Source organism: Aotus nancymaae, unplaced genomic scaffold, assembly GCF_030222135.1.
Source record: "Aotus nancymaae isolate 86718 unplaced genomic scaffold, 86718_ANA_hifiasm-v0.15.2.pri h1tg000011l, whole genome shotgun sequence".
NCBI lineage: Eukaryota > Metazoa > Chordata > Mammalia > Primates > Aotidae > Aotus > Aotus nancymaae.
The window spans coordinates 43,235,652-43,259,557 of record NW_026988422.1 but is presented as its reverse complement, the minus strand read 5'-3'; the positions used below and the strand labels follow the sequence as shown (position 1 = coordinate 43,259,557).

Here is a 23,906-nt window from a genome sequence, read left to right as displayed (position 1 = left end):
CCGAGCAGGACTGGGGAAGGAGTGTGGGGGTCAGGGGGTGAGGTAGGTGGAGCCTCCAATATCCTACCACCCTGTCCATCAAAACCCACACATTCTGGATCCTGTTCTCTCGGGGTTCCTGCTGTCTTCTGTGTGAACGAATTAATCACATCATTCTGGTGAAGGTGGCAGCGGCTGGTGAGGTCTGCTGTTCTGAGTTCCAGGCTTCTACTGATGTGGGGAGAAGGGTTCAGGTGCAGGCAGGCTGCAGAGGTAGAATCCAGGGTCCGAGTGGCTTTCCTGCTGCTGGCCAGCAGATGTCCACAGCCATGCTGTCACTGACGTGATCCTTGTCCTGCCATTCTGTCATTTATTTCCGATGGCTGTCAGAACACTCTTCCTAAAGCACAACTTTCAGAAGAATTTCAACATGTTGATGCATAGGCCAGGCACAGTGACTCACACCTGCCATCCTAGCTCTTTGGGAGGCTGAGGTGGCTTGAACCTGGGTGGTGGAGATTGCAGTGAGCCAAGATTGTGCCACTTCACTCCAGCCTGAGCGACAGAGCACGACTTTGTCTCAAAAGCAAAACCAAATGAAACAAAAGGACCACAAATGGGACAAACACCTAGAGCCCTCCCATGCTGCTCTCCCCTGGAGTCCCCAGGCTCAGCCCTCATGACTTTCACCTTCACAGAGAGGCCTTTCCTGACCTCCTTCACAACCACCACAGCACCCCTGCTCATGCTAATACACTCTACACCTGCACCTGATTTCTCTTTAGTTTTTTATTTTTGAAGACAGAGTCTTGCTCTGTTCCCCAGGCTGGAGTGCAGTGATGCAATGTCAGCTCACTGCAACCTCCACCTCCCAAGTTCAAGCAATCCTCCCACCTCAGTCTCCTGAGTAGCTAGGATTACAGGCAGGTGCCACCACACCTGGGTCATTTTTTTTGTGTGTGTACTTTTAGTAGAGATGGCATTTCACCATGTTGGCCAGGCTGGTCTTGAACTCCTAACCTCAAGGGATCCATCCACCTCAGCCTCCCAAAGTGCTGGGATTACAGGTATGAGCCACCATGCCAGGAGAATTTTTGTATTTCTAGTAGAGACAGGGTGTCTCTATGTTGGTCAGGTTGGTCTCGAACTCCCGACCTCAGGTGATCCACCTGCCTCAGTCTCCCAAAGTACTGGGATTACAGGCATGAGCCACCGTGCCCAACTCACCTGTTAGAAACTGGGCAGTCAGCATGGCAGGTGAGCAGCAGGCAGGCGAGGGAGGCTTCATCTGTGTTCACAGCCACTCCTTATTGCTAGCATCACCTCCTGTCAGATCGGTGGCATTGTTAGAGTCTCAAAGGACCGCAAACCCTACTGTAAACAGCACATGCGAGGGAGCTGGACTGCGTGCTCCTTATGAGAATCCAATGCTGTCTCCCATCACCCCCAGAAGGGACCATCTAGTTTCAAGAAAACAAGCTTAGGGCTCCCACTGATTCTACGTTATGGTGAGTTGTGTATTTCATTATATATTACAATGTAATAATAATAGAAGTAGGCCAGGCACAGTGGCTCATGCCTGTTATGCTAGCACTTTGGGAGGCTGAGGCAGGTGGATCACCTGAGGTTGGGACCAGCCTGGCCAACATGGTGAAATACCGTCTCTATAAAGGTACAAAACCTGGCCAGACATGGTGGCAGGAACCTGTAATCCCAACTACTTGGGAGGCTGAGGCAGGAGAATTGCTTGAACCCAGGAGCAGAGGTTATGGTGAGCCACGATCGTAGCATTTTGGGAGGCAGATGTGGGCAGGTCACCTGAAGTCAGCAGTTCGAGATCAGCCTGGCCCACTGGTGAAACCCTGCCTGTAATAAAAATACAAAAATTAGCTGGGTGTGGTGGTAGGAGCCTATAAGCTGAGCTACTCGGGAGGCTGAGGCAAAAGAATTTCTTGAACCCAGAAGGTGGAGGTTGCAGTGAGCTGAGATCATGTCCCTGCACTCCAGCCAGTTACAACGGCTTATACCTATAATCCCAGAACTTTGGGAGGCCAAGGTGGAAAGATCACTTGAGGCTAGGAGTTCCAGGTAAACCTGGGCAACATAGCAAGACCCCATCTCTACAAAACATTTTTAAAAAATTAGGCACAGTGGTGTGTTCCTGTAGTCTCAGCTACTCAGGAGGCAGAGGCAAGAGGATTGCTGGAGCCCAGGAGGTGGAGGCTGCAGTGAGCCATGCTTGTGCCACTGCACTCCAGCCTGGGGGACAGAGTGAGACCCTGTCTCTCAAAAAAAAGAATTCAGAGTGGAGAAAGGTATGAATTGTAAGTTCAAGCATGCCACGTCCCAAATTTCCATCAGAAGTGTTGATGCACGCCCCAAGAAATCTGCATTCATTTCCCAGCACTGCCTTAACAAAGTACCCTAAACTGTGTGGCTTTGACCACAATTTATTCTCACAGTTCTGGAGGCCAGGAGTCTGAAATCAAGGGATTTTTTATTTGTTTGTTTTTCCTGTGAAGGCTGTGAGGGAGGGTCTGTCCCAGGTCTCGCTCCTGGATTCTCGGAGCCTCCAGAGTTCCTTGGCTTGTAGGTGCTCTTCTGTCTCTGCCTTGACATTGTCTTCCCTTTGTAGGTGTCTTTGTCCACACCGCCCCTTTTTATAAGGACACCAGGCGCACGGGATTAGGATTCACCCTCATTACCTCAGCTTAGCTTGATCACATGTGAAGAGCCTATTTCCAAATAAGGTCGCATCCACAGACCCTGCAGCGTAGGGCTTCAGCGTCTTTTGGGGAGACACAGGACAATGCATAACGCTATAGATTTGCAAATATTTTTAGTTTGAGTTTCTGGGTTTTATTTTTTCTTTTTCACATCAGATGGGTGATGTGATGGTATTGTAACAAGTTTTGAGGAAGGCACGTATCATACAATAGCATGGAAGCCCAATCGCCATGCTTAGGTTTTGGCTTTTTAATTTTAATTTTAATTTTTCTTGAGGCAGGGTCTTGCTCTGTTACTCAGGCTGGAGGGCAGTGGTGCAAACATGGCTCACTGCAGCCTCAACCTCCTGGGCTCCAGTGATCTTCCCACCTCAACCTCCCAAAGTGCTAGGATTACAGGAATGAGCCACCACCCCCGGCTGTTCCCTATTTTTTTGCTTGTATGTTGCTCTTTCTACTCAAAAATACACCTTTGCAGCTGGGCATGCTGGCTCATGCCTGTAATCCTCAGCACTTTGGGAAGCCAAGGCAGGTGGATCACTTGAGATCAGGAGTTCAAAACAAACCTGGCCAACATGGTGTAACGCCTTCTCTACTAAAAATACAAAACAATGAACTGGGCATGGTGATGCGTGCCTATAATCCCAGTGACTCGGGAAGTTTAGGCAGAAGAACCACTTGAACCCTGGAGACGGAGGTTGCAATGAGCGAAGTTCATACTACTGCACTCCATACTGGGTGGCAGAGCGAGACTCTGACTCAAAAAAAAAAAAAAAAAAAAGAAATACACATACATATATATATACAAACACACACACGTAATACACATATACATACACCCACACACAGACCTTGGCTATCTTTTTATATATTCAGCATTCATTGGTACAATTTAAATTCTATGGTAGATTTCATTCAGATTAATACAATCTAGATACTATTCTATTAAGTTCTACAACTAAAAAAAAATAGGCAATGCATTTAAACGATTCAAAGTTCAAAAACTATGAAAGAGTATAGAACTGAGTCTCCCATATGGCAGCCAGTGGCATATGTGTTTATTGAAATCTAAATGAGGCCAGGTATGGTGGTTCATACCTATAATCCCAGCACTTTGGGGAGTCAGAGTCAGGTGGATCACCTGAGGTCAGGAATTTGAGACCAGCCTGACCAACATGGTGAAACCCCATTTCTACTAAAAACACAAAAAGTAGCCAGATGTGGTGAGCCCCTGTAATCCCATCTACTTGGGAAGTTGAGGCAGGAGAACTGCTTGAACCTGGGGGGCAGAGGTTGTGGTTAGCCAAGATCATGCAGCCTCACTCCAGCCTGGGCAACGGAGCGAGACTCTATCTCAAAAAAGAAAAAAAAAAAAAATCTAAATGAATTAACATTAAAGAAAATGAAAGATTTGGTTCTTTGGCTGTGTGGGTCACATTTCAGGTGCTCCACAGCTGCAGATGGCCCGGAAACATGGTCCTCATTGCAAGAAGTTCTATTGCTGGTGCCGGTGAAGTCTTAAAGCCACTCTCCCTCCTCTCCTCAAAGCCAACCACTGTTAGGGTTTTTTTAGTGATTCCTTTCCGAGATGATCTATGCACACAATCAGCATGTGGAGTTAATATATCCACCTAAAAAAAAATCAGCGTCTTCTTTGTAGTGTGAATGACCATGTTATAGTCCATGGAATGGAATGTATTCAGCTAGTTTCATAATGAAGTGCTCTTCAGTTTTTCCCAGGTTTCCTCTCTTAAAATTATTCTGCAGTGAACACCATTCTCTCTGCAGAGTAAATTCTTAACAGTGGAATTCTCTGGCCACAAGGTTTATATGTTTTTCTCATTTCTAATTTCTTTTCTTATTTCTTCTTTTTCTTTTCTTCCCTTTCTTTCCCTCCCTCTATTCCCTCTTTTTTCCTCTTCCTACCTCTTTTCTCCCCTTTCCCCCCTCTCTTCCCCTGCCTTTTCTCTCTCCCCCACTTTCCTCTTTCTTTTACAAGGTCTTCTATGCAATGACATGATCCTAAATCACTGCAGCCTTGAACCCCTGGGCCCAAGCAATCCTCTTTCCTCAGCCTCCCAAGTAGCTTGGGCTAAGTCCTGTGCCATCATGCCCTTCCATTTTTTTTCTTTTCTTTTTTTTTTTCTTTTTTATGGAGATGGATCTTACTATGTTGTCCAGGCTCATTTTCATCTTAGTAGGTGCTTTTCAAGGGTTCTTGCCCAAGAGTACCTGGATAGAACTTAGTCACTTGAAGCCCTCATCATTGTATTGAAGTTTTGTGTCTGTCTCCTCCATCCTGGGGAGAAGATTTAAAACTTCTATCCCCTTTTCAAGCAGATCAGTGACTTCAAAAAGTGTACAAATGTTGGGAGGTGAGGTGGGAGGATCACATGAAGTCAGGAATTTGTGACCGGGCTGGCCAAGAAGGTGAAACCCTGTCTCTACCAAAAATACAAAGCTTACCTGGGTGTGGTGGTGCACACCTGTAGGCCCAGCTTCTCAGGAGGCTGAGGCAGGTGAATTGCTTGAATCTGGAAGGTGCAGGTTGCAGTGAGTTGAGATCGCACCACTGCACTCCAGCCAGGGTACAAATAGTAGCTTTAGACTTGATCCCACCAGGTATGACCACTGGGCATGTTCAGCAGTGGATCACCTGATTCTGCCTCAGTTTCCCATGTCTTCTCAGAGGGCTGGAGTGGAGCACCTGAAGCCGGGCTGGATGTCTTGCTGCATAAATACTCTCTCCATTTCCACCTGTGCCGTCAGCTTGGGTGGGGAGAAGACCCATGTCAGGGAGAGCCGTCTTCCTCCTAAAGCCCCACCTGTCTGATGGCTGAGACTTCTGCCTCATTTCCAGAACTCCCAGGGGCCCTTGAATGTCTTGTTATTTGCTAAATGTGCAAGCACAGATTGCCTGTACCTCCCCTTGGACCTTCCTGCTGCTCCCTATAGAGCTGTCTGAAGCCTGGAAATGTTTATTTGCCTCTGGAGAAATTCTAGTTCCATCTGCCCCAGACTCATCAAAATTACAGTAACAGCTGACACTCTGTAACTTTCTGGAGCCTGTTCCAGCAGACAGGAGGTCCCTTTTTCAAGTCCTTTTTGTAACCCCATACAAGATGAGGAAACTGCGGCAGATGAGCTCATGAATACAAAGTGCCAGAGCTTGGGTTCAACCTCGAATCCCTGGGCCCAGGGGTTCGAGTCTTGGGTTCAACCTTAAAGTTTGTGGGATTTAAGGTTGATGTGGGAAGCGTTTTGTTTGGCACCCCCTACCCCGGTGTGTGGGGGTTGGGTCCTGGGTTGCCTGGAGAGCCCCAGTTTACGCCTGCTGACCTGACGTATTTGTGACTAGTGTTCTCTTTAACTGCAAAGTGTTGTGGTTTGGGAGAGAAATTCTGTGCTCACCCTGTTCACATGCACCTGAGGAAGCTGACACCACCACACAGCCTCTGATACACGCTGGAGAGAGCTGGCGCTAGGATGTGCCTGTCAGCAGGAAGAGCTGCAAGCATCTACATCCACATGTAGACATATTTGTACACATACATTCATATACACACATCCATATATATACACATCTTTACACACATCTGCACATGTCTGTATACCCACATTCATACACGTCTACATATAGACATATCCATGTACACATCACTGTACACACACATATCTGTGTATTTCCATATATCTGTATACATACACATCTACACACATCCATGTACAGATACATCTGTACACAGATGCATACACATTTGTACACACACATCTGCACACATGTCAGTAGGGATCAGGGAAACACAGCATTAAGTAGTGATGGTCTGGTAATAGTGAGTATTGTTTTGACATCTTTTGGGTGAACTGACCAGTTAGTGGCTATCAGTGGGGTGTGTCTGCAGGTTGGCGGGGCCATCAAACATGGTATTTGTAGTTGCTCATAGCTTTTCTAGAGGATCTCCCATGTGGAGCCTTGGTGTGTAATGAGCTGTCCCCGTGGCCCACCTGCCAGTGTCTGCACCAGTGACCAACAAAGTTCTGGCTTCACTGGCCTTCTCAAGGACTTTGGATTGTACTGTAAGACATGCTAGTGTGCCATCATTGGACGTGTCTGGTCACCACGTGGAGATCAGTTGCCAGCAGCAGGATGGGAGCTGGGAGAGCCAGGAGGATGTTGCAGTCAGACAGGCTCGATAACCAGGGCTGGAGCTGGTGTGCAGCGGAAGTGGCAGATGGGGTTGACTCTAGTCACATTCCATAGCGATGGTCGACTGAGTTCCTGATGGATCCAAAGAGGGGGTTGTCAAGGAGAGAAGAGGAGTCCTTTGTGTTTATGTCTGAGTTTATAACACAAGTTTCTAGTTTTGAGAAATCTGGAGTTTAAAAAATTGGGGAAGGGCTGGGCATAGTGGTTCACACCTGTAATCTCAGCACTTTGGGAGGCCAAGGCGGGCGGATCACTTGGGCTCAGGAGTTTGAGACCAGCTTCACCAACATGGTGAAACCCTGTCTCTACTAAAAATACAAAAATTAGCTTGGCACTGTGGTGTGCATCTGTCATCCGAGCTACTTAGGAGGCTGAGGCAGGACAATCATTTGAACCTGGGAGGAGAATGTTGCAGTGAACCTGGATCCTGCCACTGCACTCCAGCCTGGGTGACAGAGTGAGACTCTGTCTCAAGAAAAATTGAAAATTGGGGAAGGATCGGCTTAGAAAGCCATTAGCTGGGCTGTCTCCTGCCCTCTCTCCAGTCCCAGCTTGTGTGATCATGGCTGGGCTTGCTGGCCAAGCCTGTCATTCCAGGTGACACCACGGCCTTTCCAGGACTAGAGAGACCTGCAACCACCCATGGTCGGCAAGGCCGAGTAGTTCCAGGTGCAGATGGAGATGAAACTGGTGACTGGAGCAGCCCTGTCATCTTTACAGGGAACCTCACATGGCAGGTGAGCAGCAAGCTGGCCTCTCTGCATCGCTGAGCCATCTGCTGAGTGACCAGGCCCACGTGACAGGTAGGAGATGAAACCCCTTGTGCCCTGTCTCCTCCGTGGCCAGGCTAGGGTACAGGCCACATGCCTCCTGATGGTCCTCATCACCCCAGCCTCTCAATATCAACATCCCATCTAAGGACAGGCACAGGCTCAGTGTGAGCCCCCAGAACCTCCCAAAAACCTCCAGCTGACCCCACAAACCATAAAATAGCAGATTTTGGGCTGTTTTTATTCTCACCCATGATAAGAAACACATGTAACATTTTGACCTAAAATACATGGGGCATTTAAATCACACAGGCTGAGCAGGTGCTGGCCCTGTGCCAGAGCTGGGGTGGTGATGCCTGGGTGTGCCGCTTGTGTGTTCTGAAAGATTCCAAGGTAAGGACAGGAGCTGGGGCTGGGGGCACTTGGAGCGGTGGCTTTTGACCACCACATGTGGGTGCTTGGGAGTCATAACAGCTGGCCCATTTCCACCTGTGTGTTCTGGATGACCTTCAGTGTTGCAGAAGCAGAAGCTTCAGAAGGTGAAATTTACCCAACAACCCAATGATGTGTGGTTAATTCTTTTGTCATCTGTCCTATTTGATTTTGTTTAATTCTTTTTTTTTTTTTTTTTTGAGACAGAGTCTCACAGTGTTGTTGGGACTGGATGCAATGGTGCAATCTTGGCTCACCACAGCCTCTGTCTCCTGTGTTCAAGTGATTCTTCTGCCTCAGCTTCCTGAGTACCTGGGATTACAGGTGGCCACCACCACACCTGGTTGGTTATTTATTTATTTATTTATTTATTTGTATTTTTGTAGAGACAGGGTTTCACTATATTGGCCAGGCTGGTCTCAAACTCCTGACCTCAGGAAATCTGCCTTCCTTGGCCTCCCAAAGTGTTGGGATTACAGGCATGAACCACTGTGCCCAGCCTCATTCTACTTTATTCTTGGGCCAAGCACAGTGTCCCACACCTATAATCCCAGAACTTTGGGAAGCCAAGGCAAGAGAATTGCTCGAGCCCAGGAGTTCAAGACCAGCTTGGACAACATAGTGAGACCTCTGTTTCTAAAATACACACACACACACACACACACACACACACACAAATTAGCCAAGGTGGTGGCACATGTCTGTAGTACCAGCTACTTGGGAGGCTGAGGTGAAAGGATCGATTGAGCCTGGGAGGTCAAGGTTGCAGTGAGCCATGATCAGGCCTGTCTGTGGGCTGTTGTGCAGGGCACAGGTGTTGACTCTTCAAGGAGTCCCCCAACCCCAAGGCCCCTGGGGTATCCAGAGTCCCCTCTTTGCCTGGGGCTGGAGGTGTTGGTCCCTGGGGGCTGACCCTTTCATCTGCCTTCTCTCTGTCCCTGCAGCACTGCTGGAAAGGAAGGAGGATGGATGGATGGATGCTGGGTGGCTGCCCTGGATGCCGAGGTGTTCGTGCCAAGGCTGGCAGGGTTGTGTGCCCTGAGCCTGCTGCAGCAGTGAGGCCAGCTCTGGACCAATTCCCTGAGGATCCAATACAGCCTCCTGGGTAAGACACTGTGTGCCTGGCTGCAGGGCAGTTGGAGGTGGCAGGGCCTGCCCTGTTTCCTGCGGCTATGGCTCTGTGAGCTAAGATATGCTGTCACCACAGGATTTTCCATTAGTCATTCTCTGGGCTCTGAGTAGGACTTAGTACCTGCTCATTAAAATATAAGATGTGTCTGTTGAGGGGACATTCATCCATCTCTTAAGACCTCCCTATGGACAGGTTCTAATGGAGTGACAGGTGAAGCAGAGCACAGGGCTGGGAGGACATGGTTGAGGCCAGGCTGGGCTGGGCCCTCCTCCTCTTGGGGCCCTGGTGGATGGCTGCCTGGCAGAGGAGGGCAAGGGTCCCTTGATCAATCCTCAAAGCTCAGGCAAAGCAGCCAGTGCACCAGTGCAGCACCGGCCAGAGGCTGCAGATAAAGAGTGGCTCAGACGGTGCCTACAGGCTGGAGCTGGGCCAAGAGCTCCACTGCACACAGATCCCAGCCTTCAGCCACAAGTGGGTGCCCAGGCCAAGTGGGATGTCCAGAGACAGCACCAGAGCCTGGCAAGTGGTGGTCTGAGTACCCTCAGCTCATCCCCAAAGAGATGAACTTGCTCCCAATAGCATAGCCATATAGGAATGGATCCAGGGCTGGCACTTCAGCCTCAGTCTTATGTCTATTCATCCAGGGTTGCTTCAGTCCAGGAGGCAGAGGTTACAATGAGCCAAGGTGGTGACACTGTACTCCAGCCTGGGCAATGGAGTGAGATCTTATCTCTAAAATAAATAATAAGTTAAAAAAAAAAGAAAGGCCAGGTGCAGTGGCTCATGCTTGTAATTCCAGCACTTTGGGAGGCTGAGGCAGGAGAATCACTTGGACTGGAGGTGAGCTATGGGAAGCACTGGGATGAGAGCAGCAACAAGAGGCATCTCTGTGTCAGCCAGACCTTCAAGAATGACTCAGGGCCCACCCTGAGCAATCACTTCATGGAGGTAAGCCCAGCCACTGCAGCAGAGCCATGCCCTGTGAGTCCAGCGTGGACAGCGGGAGCTAGGGAACCCCTCATGGCCCTCTGACCCTGACTGCAAGGATGCAGGCAGCTGAAACTCAGCCTTGGTGACTTTCCCTTTTGCATCTCCAGCCCCACATCCCTAGGGGTAAGAAACACTTCTCACAGTGCCAAGGACTGGAAGGAGGGCTTGGGAAACACAGATTTCCAACCGTAAAAATGCATTTTGGAAACAGCAGTTCGCTTTTAGTTTTTCCCAGAGTGAGGGTTCTTTTGCTGAGTTAGGAATGATGGTGTGCTCAGCAGCTGAACAGGTGGTAGTTCTTCTACAGCATGCATTTAACCTTGTACATTTTTTTTCCTTTTCATATCCAGTCCTGCAAATGGTGGTGGTTTATTTTTTTTTTTGAGATGGAGTCTCACTGTGTCACCAGGCTGGAGCACAGTGGCACAATCTAGGCTCACTGCAACCTCTTCCTCCCATATTCAAGTGATTCTCCGCCTCAGCCTCCCAAGTAGCTGGGACTACAGGCATGCACCACAATGCCTGGCTCATTTTTGTATTTTTAGTACAGATAGGGTCTCACCACTTTGGCCAGGATGGTCTTGATCTCTTGACCTCGTGATCCACTGGCCTCAGCCTCCCAAAGTGCTGGGATTATAAGTGTGAGCCACCGTGCCTGACCCAACCTTCTTTTTTTCATTGCTTCTGTCTTATTCTTACAAGGTCTCCAAGCTAATATCCCTTATGCCTGCTGCCTCAGTTTCTTCAGTCTTCTGCCTGCTTTCTTTTGAGTGTACAGCCTTGTTTCTGTGAAGCTCACTGCCACAGGGTGTCTTTCTGGTTCCACGATGAGCTCTTTGTGGCCGTGTGGTCGTTAAATGCTCACAGCAGCTGCCCCGACTGCCCTCCTGGCAGGACTAGGAACTTCTGGCCTCTCCACCATCCAGGGCTAAGACCTTGCCCAATGCCAGGGTGGGTGTCCCTCTGACTGGCTATTGAATGTCACCTCTATATTCTCTCTGCTGTGCCAGAGTCCCATGGCCACCCACAGGGCAGCGAATTTGGAAGAGTGCTCCAGGACTCAGCACACTGTGCTGTTCATGGCTGTCATTGACCACAATGAGAGGAGGCAGGAGTGTTGGCACAGGGAAGGGGGCCAGGGTGGAGTCCAGGGGGAACCAGGGCCAGCACCCAGTGTCCTCTCCCAGTCTCTGTGCCTTCACACGGGATGCACTTGGCTGTCCCAGCACTATGTCACCCAGGGTGTTTAGTGGGGCTGCCTAATTGGCAGGTGCTTCTTGGCTCAGAGCACACTGTCAGACTTCTAGGAGGCAAGCAGGGGTCTGGCATAAACCACATTTGTACAAACAGTTCAGGTGCAGAGAGCCTTGTATCACTTCTAGGATTGGTGGGAACCCTCCCCCAATCCAAGTTCCCAGACATCTTATGAGCAGGCCATGCAGAGGTGGCTCGGGTCTGCTGTAACAACTTGCCTGCAATCTTCAGTGCCTTCTGCTCTATTCCTTTCCCCCCACTCCCCCACCATCTTAATCCCAGGAACAGGCCCCATCTACTCGAGGCCTGGACTGGGCCTCTGAGCTGCCCAGAGGCCTCACAGTGGGTGGTGGCTGCCCATTGCAGGGCCCCTGGCCACACTGAAGAATGCCTTCCTGGAAGTGATGCTGCGGCCCCTGGAGGAGGTGTGGTGGGAGTGGGCAGAGGAGGCCATGTGGTGGCTACAGGCCTGGGTGCCCAGGATGCCAGGCAACTGGGGTCCCAGGCCCATCAGGATGGTCCTGGGGGCAGTGAAAGACACCCTGGAGCTGGAGAGTGAGAGCAAGGATGGGGCATGGCTGGCAGTTGAGGATGACTGAGATAGCTCTCACTGTCCCCTTCCTCGCCAGGTCACCCACCAGATGCTGTCCTGGGCTGAGGCCACATTCTCATGGGCACTGAAGAGGCTCTGCAAACCCCTGCTGGACCTCTGTGACCTCGTAACCAGGTGACGCAGGGTTGGGAGTGGCACATCCGGCATTCCTGCCACATATCAGGTGTAATCCTGAATGCTTCAACACTCTCTGACTCACTGACTACTCCTACCACCCTACACAAAGACTTCTTCACTCCCCATTTCACAGGAGAGGAAGCTGGGGTTTCTTCCTCACTCCACAGAGACCTCATGAGCATGGTCCCAGTGCAGACAGGATTTTAGGAGCTGCTGCAGAGGACCACAGTGGGCGAGGCTGACCCTTGCCTTCAGGAAGCTCAGTTTTACTCAGAGACAGACACGAAGCACAAGAAATCTACAGCAGGGTGTGCACCGCTCCCTGCAGAGAGCCTCAGAGTCCCCTCTTAAGCAGGCCATCCTGTTCTGTCACATTTCCTTGCTTTTGTTTTGTAATCATCTTTTTTTGAGATGGAGTCTTGCTCTGTCTCAGTGGTGTGATCTCAGCTCATTGCAACATCTGCCTCCTATGTTCAAGTGATTCTCCTGCCTCAGCCCTCTGAGTTGCTGGGACTACAGTGTGTGCACTACACCTGGCTAATTTTTTGCATTTTTAGTAGAGACAGGGTTTTGCCACTCCAGGCTGGTCTCAAACTCCTGACCTTCAGTGATGCAACCCCTCTGGCCTTCCAAAGTGTTGGGATTACAGGCATGAGCCACCACTCCCAGCCTGTTTTGTAATCTTTTAAACACATAAAAGCCCTTCTTTCTTGCAGGCTGTGCAGAAGCCAACCACAGGCTGGGCATGGCCCACTGCCCATCATTTACCACCACTGAGCCATACATTAGGCGGCAAATGCTAGAGAAGGAACATTGGTGAGATGGTGGGCTGGGGATCCTATGGTGTGGCCATGGCCAGCTTTGAGGAGAAGGTACAGTTTGAGGAAGAGCCATGGGGCCAGTATGGGAACAGAGCTCCAGATGGGGGCACCACTGCACAGAGGCCTGGGAGAGGGATGTGCCTGGACTGTTTTTTTAGATGGAGTCTCATGCTCTGTCACCCAGGCTGGAGTGCTGTGGTGTGATCTCAGCTCACTGCAACCTCTGCCTCTCAAATTCAAGTGATTCTCCTGCCTCAGCCTCCCAAGTAGCTGGGATTACAAGCATTCACCACCATGTCCAGCTAATTTTTATGTTTAGTAGAGACGGGGTTTCACTATATTAGCCAGGCTGGTCTCAGAATCCTGGGCTCCAGAGACTCGGTGCTGGGATTACGGGCATGAGCCACCTTGCCTGGCCTGTTGAATAGCAAGGTGGTGGGGCTGATGCAACTGGGAGGGACTGTGAGGTTCCAAGGCTGGGGGGTCAGGGGGAGGACTCTGGCTTCTGCTCTGACCTAGGAAGGATATGATCACCCTTTCACTTGAAAAGGCCCCTTTGGTCCCTGTGTTGAGAACACGGGGGTGGTGGATAAAAGTGGGGAACCCAGTCTAGAGCAGGGGCCTGGGGACCAAATATCCTTTTCCCTCACAGCCATGAGGCCCACCAGGGACTGGGCTCCAGGCAAGGGGGCCGCCCCTTCTTCCATGCTGGTGGCCTTGCAGAGTGCCTGGACTCTGGCTCTGCCTCTTACTGGGATTCCTCTGCATCGGCTCTGTGTGCCTCAGTTTCCCCAGCTGTAGAATAGGGACTAAACCCACATCATGGGGAAAAGGCTCCATGTAACACAAGTTCCTGCTCCTGCTGCCTTGCGGTCAGAATGTAGGCTGAGGAAGGGAAGAGGTCCCAGGGCGGGGCTTTGGCTTGGTTGAAGAATCACCTGTCTGGTTATTCGCCTACCTGGTGAGTGGGATCTGGTGGGGGTGCCAAAAAAATGGATTCAACTGGCAGTGAGGGTGTTGAAGCTCCTTCCTGCCCCCAGCTGCAGGGCCTCTGGGCTCCCTAAAAGGTAAGTGAGGCTACCTGCCCCTCCCCCTCACCGGCCCATCAACAGCAGAGTGTGCAATATTCCTCTTCCCACTCCACCCCCACATGAGCCAAGATCTCCCTGATCATTCAGATCTCACAGGCTTGACCCTACTTTACATATTGAGAAAGTTCCAGTCCTCCCCTCAACTGTAGAAATTTCCTAGACCTGTTGGTCGGGCACACTGCCTCATGCCTGTAATCTCAACACTTTGGGCAGATCACTTGAGGTCAGGAGTTCGAGACTAGCCTGGCCAACATGGTGAAACACTGACTCTACCAAAAATTCAAAAATTAGCCAGGCATGGCAGTGAGTGCATGTAGTTCCAGCTACGCTGGCAGCTGAGACAGGAGAATCACTTAAACCCAGGAGGCAGAGGTCACAGGGAGTCGAGATCATACCACTATACCCAAGCTTGGGAAACAGAATGAGATTCTGTCTCAAAAAACAAAACAATTTCCTACACCTTCCAGCTCCTATCCTTGGCATCCACACACACAGGCCCATGCTGCCCAAGACCCAGGGGGCAGATCAGACATGACATCAGACATCTGTGTCCTCAAAATAGGGCAGCTTGTTTCTGTCCCAGCCTCACCCCCCAACTCCACTGTCATGCCGGTCTCTGTTCTCCTCCACCTCATTATGGGATTTCCTAGAACAAGGACAGCCCCTTCCCAAGAGGCACCCCAATGCTCTCCATGGCAGAGCTCTTCCTGCGGACCTGTGAGCTCCCCGTCTGCAGCTAAAAGAAGCACGCCTCGGCTAGGCATAACGACTTGTCCTGTGTATTCCCTCTAGGAACTACTCAGTGGTGGCGATGTTGCCACTGCTGCCTCGGGGGGATGAGCCCCTGGACATGGCCTGGGTGACCAGCTACCTGGTGGAGTAGAAGCTGCTGCAGCCACTCCAAGAGCTGTCCAGGGCCAACATGCTGGCCAAGTTCTACCAGTTCAGATGCCGCCTGCTGCAGGGTCTCTGGGAGTGTGAGTCCTACCCTGGGCTGTGCCGCCCTCCTCCCTGGGATCCCCCTGCCCCATGGGCACAGCAGCAGGGCCATGCAGGGGCAGCTACTGTAGGAGTACAGGGAAGCCTGCAGAGGCTCATGGCATCACAGTGCCAGGCCCAAAGCTTATTGGATTTCCCAAGGTCCTATGGGACTAGGGCTGAGGCAGTACATCCTGCTTTTCTCCAGATTATAAGGCCTGGCCCAGCAGTGCAGCCAAGGGCGGTGCTGGGATGACCAGCTCTGGGCTCCTGGGGAGCTTGCACATGGCTCAGGTGAGTCTGCGAACCTGTGGACTCAGCTTCCTCCACTGTGAAATGCAGGTAACCACGTGGCTCACTCACATGGGTAAGGGGTATGTACAGTTCTTAATGCATGAGGTAGCCCCTCATGTCCATGGGGGATCCATGGTACTCAGGCTTGGCAAGGAGTGGTTTATCTGTATGGGACTCACATGGAGGCCTACGGCTCCCCAGAAGCATGGGTGTAGTCAGGTCTAAGCAGCATGCTGATCTTGTAGAAAACAGCCTGGGCTTCAAGTTGTGTGTGTGTGACCATGGGCTTCTCTGTGCCCCTCAGTTCTGACAGCTGACCACGGGACTGGTAGTGCCTCCCTTGGGATGCTGGCCCCGGCCATCAGGTGTCTGGCTGTGCATGATGGATGGTTCTTTCCCGCCACGGCATGAGCACCCCCAAGGCACAGCTCAGGGGCAGCGCTGGCTGGACTGGTCAGACCTGCTCCATCACAGCCATCTCTTCCCTACCCTGAACAGGGCGGGTCTGCAGGACACTGCTGTCATGTTTTAGGGAGCCATTGGCCATCCACTTAAACAGTCAATTATTGCCCCCACCTCCAATAGCTTCCTTGAGCTTAAATGGATGACTTGTATGATTTTTTTCTGAGACTAGATCTGACTCTGTTGTCATGGTTGGAGTGCAGTGGTGTGATCTTGGCTCCCTGCACCCTTAACCTCCTGGGTTCAAGTGATCCTTCTGCCTCAGTCCGCAAAGTGCTCAGATGGCTTAGTGCCACCGTGCTCGGCTGATGTGTGAATTTTAAGTGCATGATTCAGTGGCTTCTAATTTATTCAGAGTTGTGCATGCCTCACCACAATCGATTCTAAAACATTTTTATCATCCTAAAATGAATCCGTGCAGCTACCAGTGTGCCTGCTGTGTCCATGGCTGTGCCTGCTCTGGACATCTGATGTAAACAGAAGTATGACTGTGGCCTCTGAGCCAGGCTTTGTTACTTAGCACAGCAATTTTGTAGCAGGTCTGGGGACTCTATTCCTTATTAGGGCTGAATTGGGCCATAGCCCTTCAGCTCATGTCATCCTGAAGCAGGTGAGGGATCACTGGGCCTCTGGCTCCTGCACCAGGGGAGGGGGACTCCTGGCCCCAGGGCAGGTTAAGCCATGGCTCTAGGCATTGGGCTCCCACTGCGGTGGGTGGTGCTGGCTCCACTCACCATGCCTTGCTGGCCTGGGCCCAGCATGTGGTGACTTTTGACAGCTGGATGTGGGACCTCAGCACCCAGTGTGGCAACATCCTGCTGGCCCAAGGCTTTGCTCACAACACATTATCCCTGATGCTGAGTCAGACAGGCTTGGGGGCTCATGGCCCTGATTGTGGAGCTCAATCACCTGACCTTCATCTTCTACCCCAGCCTGCAGGTGAGGAGGAGAGGCCCGAGATAACCCTGGAGACCTGTGCCTGTGGCAGGTTGCCTGGGGAGATGGCCCTTTCAAGCTTGTCTGCTGGCTGTGGGTCAGTCCTCCTGCCCACCCCTTCTGGTCCACAGGCCTACAGGCTGTACAACTCCTCCTTGCCAGGGGAGAGCTGTCTAGACCTCCAGCTGCCTCTTGCCATGAAAAGGAGGGACATCCCCAGGATTGAGCTGGCCACTGAGGACCGGGTCTCCATCTCCTGTGATATGCCTGCCTGACTCTGGGCCTCTGGCACCACAGTGAGTCTGGGCCCCAGCAGGGTTGGCCCCACCACCAAGAGCCTCTTCGGGATGCACCATTCTCAGCTTCCAGTGCGACAGGTCCCCGGGCTGTAGGCGGCCACTGTGGTTGAGATGATGGCACCGAGGACCAGGGCTTTCTGCCTACATCCCTGGGGTATGTGGCTCCAAGGTGGAGTTGGCCTTTCTATGGTCCCTCTGCCAAGGAACACAAAGGGCAGGCCTGGATTCCAGCCACTCGAGCTGAGGATGTGGAGGGGATGGGGGGACACACGCTGTCCTCAGTCCCTGTGCTTTCTCTCCCTCTTGTGATGAGGGTTTGGAGTCAGAGCCCTGGGCCCCGGGAGTCTGGGGTGGAGGGATTCTACCAATCCTCCATGTGCTCCAGGAGTCCAGGGTGGAGGGATTCTACCAATCCTCCATGTGCCTCAGGCTCGTCTCTCATACAGGTCCCCTGGGGCAGGATCACGGGCTCTCAGGACCTCCTCAGCTTCCCTCCTTCCCACAGGCATATCCGCTGGCCTTCTGGGCACCAACAACAATGAAGCAGGCAATGACCTGATGTTGCTGGATGGCTCTGTGGCCACAGCCTGGAGGAGCTCAGCCTGGCCTGGCAGGTGAGTGGGTGCACCTGCCCTTCCTCCCTCTGGCTGAGGCTCTTCAGGGCTGCTCACTGCAGAGTCCCAGGAGAGGCAGATGGCCTGCTGGCTCTGCAGAAGTCTTTGCAGGCCCAGGGTTGGGGGGAGTCTCCTGCTGAGGCTGATGTATGTGGGGGAGCCACATGGTCCAGCGGGAGACCTGAGCCTTGTGTCTGTCCTGCCAGGTGGATGGTGACTGTAGGGCCACTGAGAAGACTCAGCAGTCCTGCCCAGGACAGAGCCCTGCCTGCCCGGCCTTCTTCCAGGACCCCTGCTCCAGCTTGGGGAACTGCTTCTGGGTGGTGAGTGTGAGCCTGGGCCCTGGGGCACAGAAAGCCCTTTCCCCAATCTACCCTGGGGAGTGGCATGGAGGAGAGGCCTAGGCTAGAGACAGTGACTGGGTGGCCCTGATTTCAGGTGGAGCCTGCACCATTCCTTAGCCTGTGTGTGCAGGACCCCTGTGGCATCCGGGAGCTCCAGCCTGCCTGCACTCTGGTGGCCACCTACATCCACCTGTGTGCCTACAGCTTCATGTCCCTGGCCCCTCCTCTACAGTGTAGTAAGCTGCCCCAGCTGGCTGGCACCCTGCCCCCTGTCTGGCACCTGCCTTCTAGCTGGAGGGAAAACCCATCTCTCTCTCTCTTACCAGGGAGGACAAATAATTGTCATTCAATGAGCTAAGAGTCAAAACAAAACATTTAGAGCCTGACACAGCTTGGACATGTGTCCCCTCCAAATCTCACATTTGTTAGAGGTGGTACATCCCGCATGGATGGCTTAGCACCCTCCTTTGGTGAAGCATGAGTTCTTGCTCTATTAGTTCACATGAGAGCAGTTTGTTTATAAAGAGCCTGGCACCTCCTCTCTCTCTTTGCACCCCCTCCTGTTTCTGCCATGATTGTAAGCTTCCCAGGGCCTCACCAGAAGCCAAGCAGATGCTGGAGCTGTGCTTGTACAGCCTGTAGAACTGTGAGTCAGTTATATCTCTTATTTATGAACTGTCCAGGCTGGAGTGTAGTGGCACAATTTTGCCTCATTTCAACTTCTACCTCTCAGGTTCAAGCAATACTCCTGCCTCAGCCTCCCAAAAATACAGTCAGGTATTTTTGTAGAGATGGTGTTTTGCTGTGTTGGCCAGGCTGGTCATGAATTCCTGACCTATGGTGATCCACCTGCTTTGGCCTCCCAAAGTGCTGAGATGACAGGCTTGAGCCACCATGCCCAGCCTCACTAGGGATTTGAATTGCCACTCCCATTTAGAGAAAATGCTCAGTCCCTGTTTTCCCTCTGTTCTCATACCGCCAGAATCTTCATCAACACAGAAGATGACTTCTGGGAGCAAATGTGTGGGGGTTTGTCCCCACTACCAGGGTGGACCTCTAATTCAGTTCTAACACTAGCTACCTTGAGATTCTTTAGCCAGTGCTGCATATGATTGCTACAGCCAAAGCCCCACTAAAAGGGCATAGAGGTCAGTATCAACAAGAGGAGTGGATTCCAAGAGCTACAGATGCCAGAATTAGTGGCTGCCATTTATAGACATTTAAAACTTAATCAATCGGAAAATACAACAAAAGGAGGATGAAATGAGAGGATCCAACCTGTCTCAAAGAAATTCCAGGCCAGGTGTGGTGGCTCATCCCTGTAATCCCAGCACTTGGGAGGCCAAGATGAGTGGATCACCTAAGGTCAGGAGTTTGAGACCAACCTGGCCAACATGGTGAAAACCCATCTCTACTAAAAATACAAAAATTTGCCAGGAATGGTGGTGTGTGCCTTTAATCCCAGCTACTCAGGAGGCTGAGGCAGGATAAATGCTTGAACCCAGAAGGTGGAGGTGGCAGTGAGCCAAGATCTTGCCACTGCACTCCAGCCTGGTGACAGAATGAGAGTCTGTCTCAAGAAAAAGTCCAGAATGAAAACAGTGACAGGACCCAGGGCCCTTTAGAGTCAGGAGGCAAAATCCCCAATACAATAAATCAATCCATACCTAGACCCATCCAAACACAATTGCAGAAAAGACAAAGAAAAGGTCCTAAAAGCTACTGAGGAGGGTGGAAAGAAGGAAGAACATGTTGACAATTGCTTTCCCACCAGCAGCAACAGAAGACAGTGGAGTAATAGAAAGTAAGCATGACGTTAGAGTTTCTATCCAGCTCAACTATTACTTAATGAAATCATCTCTCAGCACTGATCTGTCTAGAGATCTCTTTACCACAAATGGACACTTACTCAAGGGACACATCCGCATGTTCATTTATGTACTGTCTGTGTCTGCTTTCCTGCTACAGGGGCAGAGTGTCTGCAAGGGAGACCACAGTTTTGCTCTCTGAAAGACTCAGTTAGGAGGATGGAAAGATAAGCTACAGACTGGGAAAAACATTTACAAACCACCTATAAGACCAAGGACTCATCTCCAGAGACTCATCTCTAGAATATATAAAGAACTCAAAGCTCAAAAGCAGGCCAGGTGCAGTGGCTCATGCTTGTATTCCTAGCACTTTGGGAGGCTGAGGCAAGATGGCTTGAACCCAGGAGGTCAAGGCTGCAGTGAGCCATGACTACACTCCTGGCTGCATGACAGAGTGAGACCTTGTCTCACAAAACAAAACCTTCAAAGTAAAAAATGGGAAATAAATGCATGAACAATGTTTTCACTCCCAGCCATAGAGAAACAAGGTAGTGCTACACACCTGAGCTCCAGTGAGTTCTGCCACAGACTGGTGAGTTGCAGGGACTCCGCAGCATAAAGCATTAGTTGAACATCCAAATGGCCAGGTTGTGATTTCAGCATCCACTGATGAGTGCACTATAAAAAGCACTGTTCTAGTGCCAAAAAGGTGGTGGCTGATGAGAAAAAGGTGAGGCTTAGAGGCAGGAATCAAGGTCATGGCCTACCAACCAGATCCTCTCGGGAAGCAGCATTGGACTCATGAAGTGCCAAGACAGCAGGTGGTGTGGCTCCACGGGAAGCTTGGAGAATCTGGAATCAAGCAGAAGCACTCATTGTTCTGACTGTGTAAATACAAAACTGTCAGCTACTACAGCGATTAACAGAACATCTGGGAGGACTGGCAACTCAGAAGATTTATAGCCACAGGGTAACAATGGAGTATTATCTGCAGTTAAGGTCCTCTGTCTTCCTCTTAGGGTTTGTTTGTTTATTTATTTGTTTATTTGAGATGGAGTCTTGCTCTGTCACCCAGGCTGAAGTGCAGTGGAGCAATCTCAGCTCACTGCAACCTTCTCCTCCCGGGTTCCAGCAATTCTCCTGCCTCAGCCTCATGAGGAGCTGGGATTACAGGCATGTGCCACCATACCCGGCTAATTTTTCTGTTTTTAGTGGAGACAGGGTTGCACCATGTTGGCCAGGATGGTCTCAAATGTCAGACCTCATGATTCATCTGCCTCAGCCTTCCAAAGTGCTGGGATTACAGGTGTGAGCCACCGTGTCTGGCCAGGTTTATTTATTTTAAATCAAGGGCTAAATTCTTCCCCTCTCTTGGACACCAGTAAAGTATTTAAGAAAAGCAGTCACCAATTACAGTTAATATTTGAAGGACCAATTTAAAGGTGGTTGTAAGTTACAAAATAAATGCATCTTATGAACAGTCATAAGAAAAAAAGAATATTAAGACAGACACTTTTTATTATCTTTTTGAGATAGGGTCTTGCTCTGTCCTCCAGGCTGGAGTACAGTGGTGCAGTCTCCCAAGTAGTTGGGATTACAGGCATCCATCACCATGTTTTTGTATTTTTAGAAGAGATGGGGTTTCACCATGTTGGCCAGGCTGGTCTCGAACTCCTGACCTTAGGTGATCCTTCCACCTAGCACCTGACCAGAGAAATTAAGACATTCTCAGATAAACAAAAGCTGAGATAGTTCATTACATTGGGACCTGTCCTGCAAGAAATGCTAAAGGGAATCCTTCAAGTCAAAACAAAAAGATGCCAGGTGGACATTTGAAGCCACATATAAAGACCTGTATTATTGGAATTTTTATTCACATCTCTGATTTTAATTATTTTATTGGATTTAAAAGAGATGTGTAACCATAAGCCTATGTTAAATATGTAATTTATTTTAAAAAATTAGGCATGGTGGCGTGCACCTGTAGTCTCAGCTATGGAGGATCGCTTCAGTAAAGGAGCTTCAGGTTACAATGAGCTATGACAGTGACACTGCACTCCAGCCTGGGTGGCAGAGTAAGACTCTCTCTCTAAAATATGGATATACTTTGTAACATCAACAAAATAGGATGGGGCAGAGCTGTCAAGGAGTAGAGTATTTGTATGTGATTAAACTTACTAGTTTAAAATCAATTGCTATAACTTCAGGATATTTTGTATAATCCTCATGGTAATTACTAAGAAAATATCTATAGAATGTTCACAAAAGGAAGTGAGAAGGCATTCTAAGTGTGTCACACACAAAAATCAAACACAAAGGAAGGCAGAAGGAAGGAAATGAGAGAGAAAACAAATGATAAGCCATGCAGAAAACAATCCACAGAGTGGCATGGGGAGGCACACTCATAAATGGTGTGCTGGGGTCCTCCCGGAACAACTGCTCAGCTTAGCCCCTGGCTGTGGGCCTCATGGCACAGTCACCCACCAGGCTATTGAGTTTCATCAGATGATAATCTTTAAAAATGCAAATTATTTCCACAATCTAAAGACAGTAAAAGACTTACACATAGGATGAAAAAAGATACTCCATGGAATGGTAACTGAAGAAAGGAAGAGGAGCTAGATTAATCTCAGACTAAATAGACTTAAGGTCAAAAGCTGTTATAAGAGATAATAACAGTCCATTCACCAAAAAGATGCAACAGTTATAAAGGTACATGCAACGCACCTCAGAGCTCCTAAATATATGATGCAAACACTGACAGAATGAAAGGAGAAACAGACAGTTCTATGAAAATTGTAGGAAATTTCAACACCTCACTTTTTTTTTTTCCAGACAGAATCTTTGTTTCCCAGGCTGGAGTGCAACTGCAACCTCCGGAATTCAAGTGATTCCCATGCCTCAGCTTCAGAGTAGCTGGGATTACAGGTGTATGCCACCATGCCCAGCTATTTTTAGTAGAGACAAGGATTCACCACATTGGCTAGGCTGATCTTGAGCTCCTGACCTCAAGTGATCCACCCGCCTTGACCTCCCAAAGAGCTGGGATTACTGGCATGAGCCTCTGTGCCTGGCCCAATAACTCACTTTCAGTAATGGATACAACACCCAGACAGAAGATCAAGAAGGAAACAGAGAGCTTGAACAATACTATAGACGAAATGGACCTACCAGACATACACAGATGAGCTCACCCAGCAGCAGAATACACATTCTTCAAAGTACATGTGGAATGTTCTCTGGGAAAGATCATATATTAGGCCTGAAAGCAAGATTTAATACATTTTAAAGGACTGAAATCATAATAGGAGAAGGAAAACTGGAATATTCACAAATCTATGGGAACTCAACAACATACTACAAAACTATGGATCAAAGAAAAATAATAAGGAAAATTATAAAGTATTTTGAGACAAAACAACATATCAAATCTTATGGGATGCAGCAAAAACAGTGCTATGAGGGAAATTTATAGCTGTACACGCTTACATTAAAAAAAAAGCTGGCTGGAGGTGGTGGCTCACATCTGTAATCCCAGCACTTTGGGAGGTCGAGACAGGCAGATAACCTGATGTCAGGAGTTTAAGACCAGCCTGGCTAACAAGGGGAAACCCCACCTCTACTAAAAACCTAAAATTAGCCAGGCATGGTGGCAAGCACCTGTAATCTCAGCTACTTGGGAGGCTGAGGCAGGAGAATCATTTGAACCCATGAGGAGGAGGTTGAAGTGAGCCAAGATTGTACCATTACACTCCAGCCTGGGAGATACAGCTAGACTCCATTTCCCCCCACCACCCCCAAAAAAGAAAGGCAGCAGCAGCCAGGCATAGTGACACTGTTCTATAATCCCACCTACTTGGAGGGCTGAGGCCAGGAGATTGCTTGAACCCAGGAGTTTAAGACTAACTCAGCAAGTGGCAAGACCCTCTCTCAAATAAAAAGGAAAAGCTCTCAAACTGCAATCCTAACTTTGTACCTTAAATTATTAGAAAGAGAAAACAGCCTAAACTCAAAGCTAGGAGAATGAAGGAAATACTAA

General features: G+C 49.9%; 1 long non-coding RNA gene and 1 pseudogene across 1 annotated transcript; both read right to left on the bottom strand.

Moving 5' to 3' along the window:
• Positions 1-2,855: 2,855 nt before the first annotated feature.
• Positions 2,856-2,953, bottom strand: LOC135274499 (small nucleolar RNA U13; annotated as a pseudogene).
• A 3,427-nt stretch (positions 2,954-6,380) lies between these two features.
• Positions 6,381-23,129, bottom strand: LOC135274242 (uncharacterized). The gene is made up of 3 exons (XR_010342047.1): positions 23,039-23,129; positions 20,430-20,719; positions 6,381-6,984 (listed from the first exon to the last, which is right to left on the bottom strand). It is a non-coding gene; the product is annotated as an uncharacterized LOC135274242 (long non-coding RNA).
• Between the last annotated feature and the right edge of the window lie 777 nt (positions 23,130-23,906).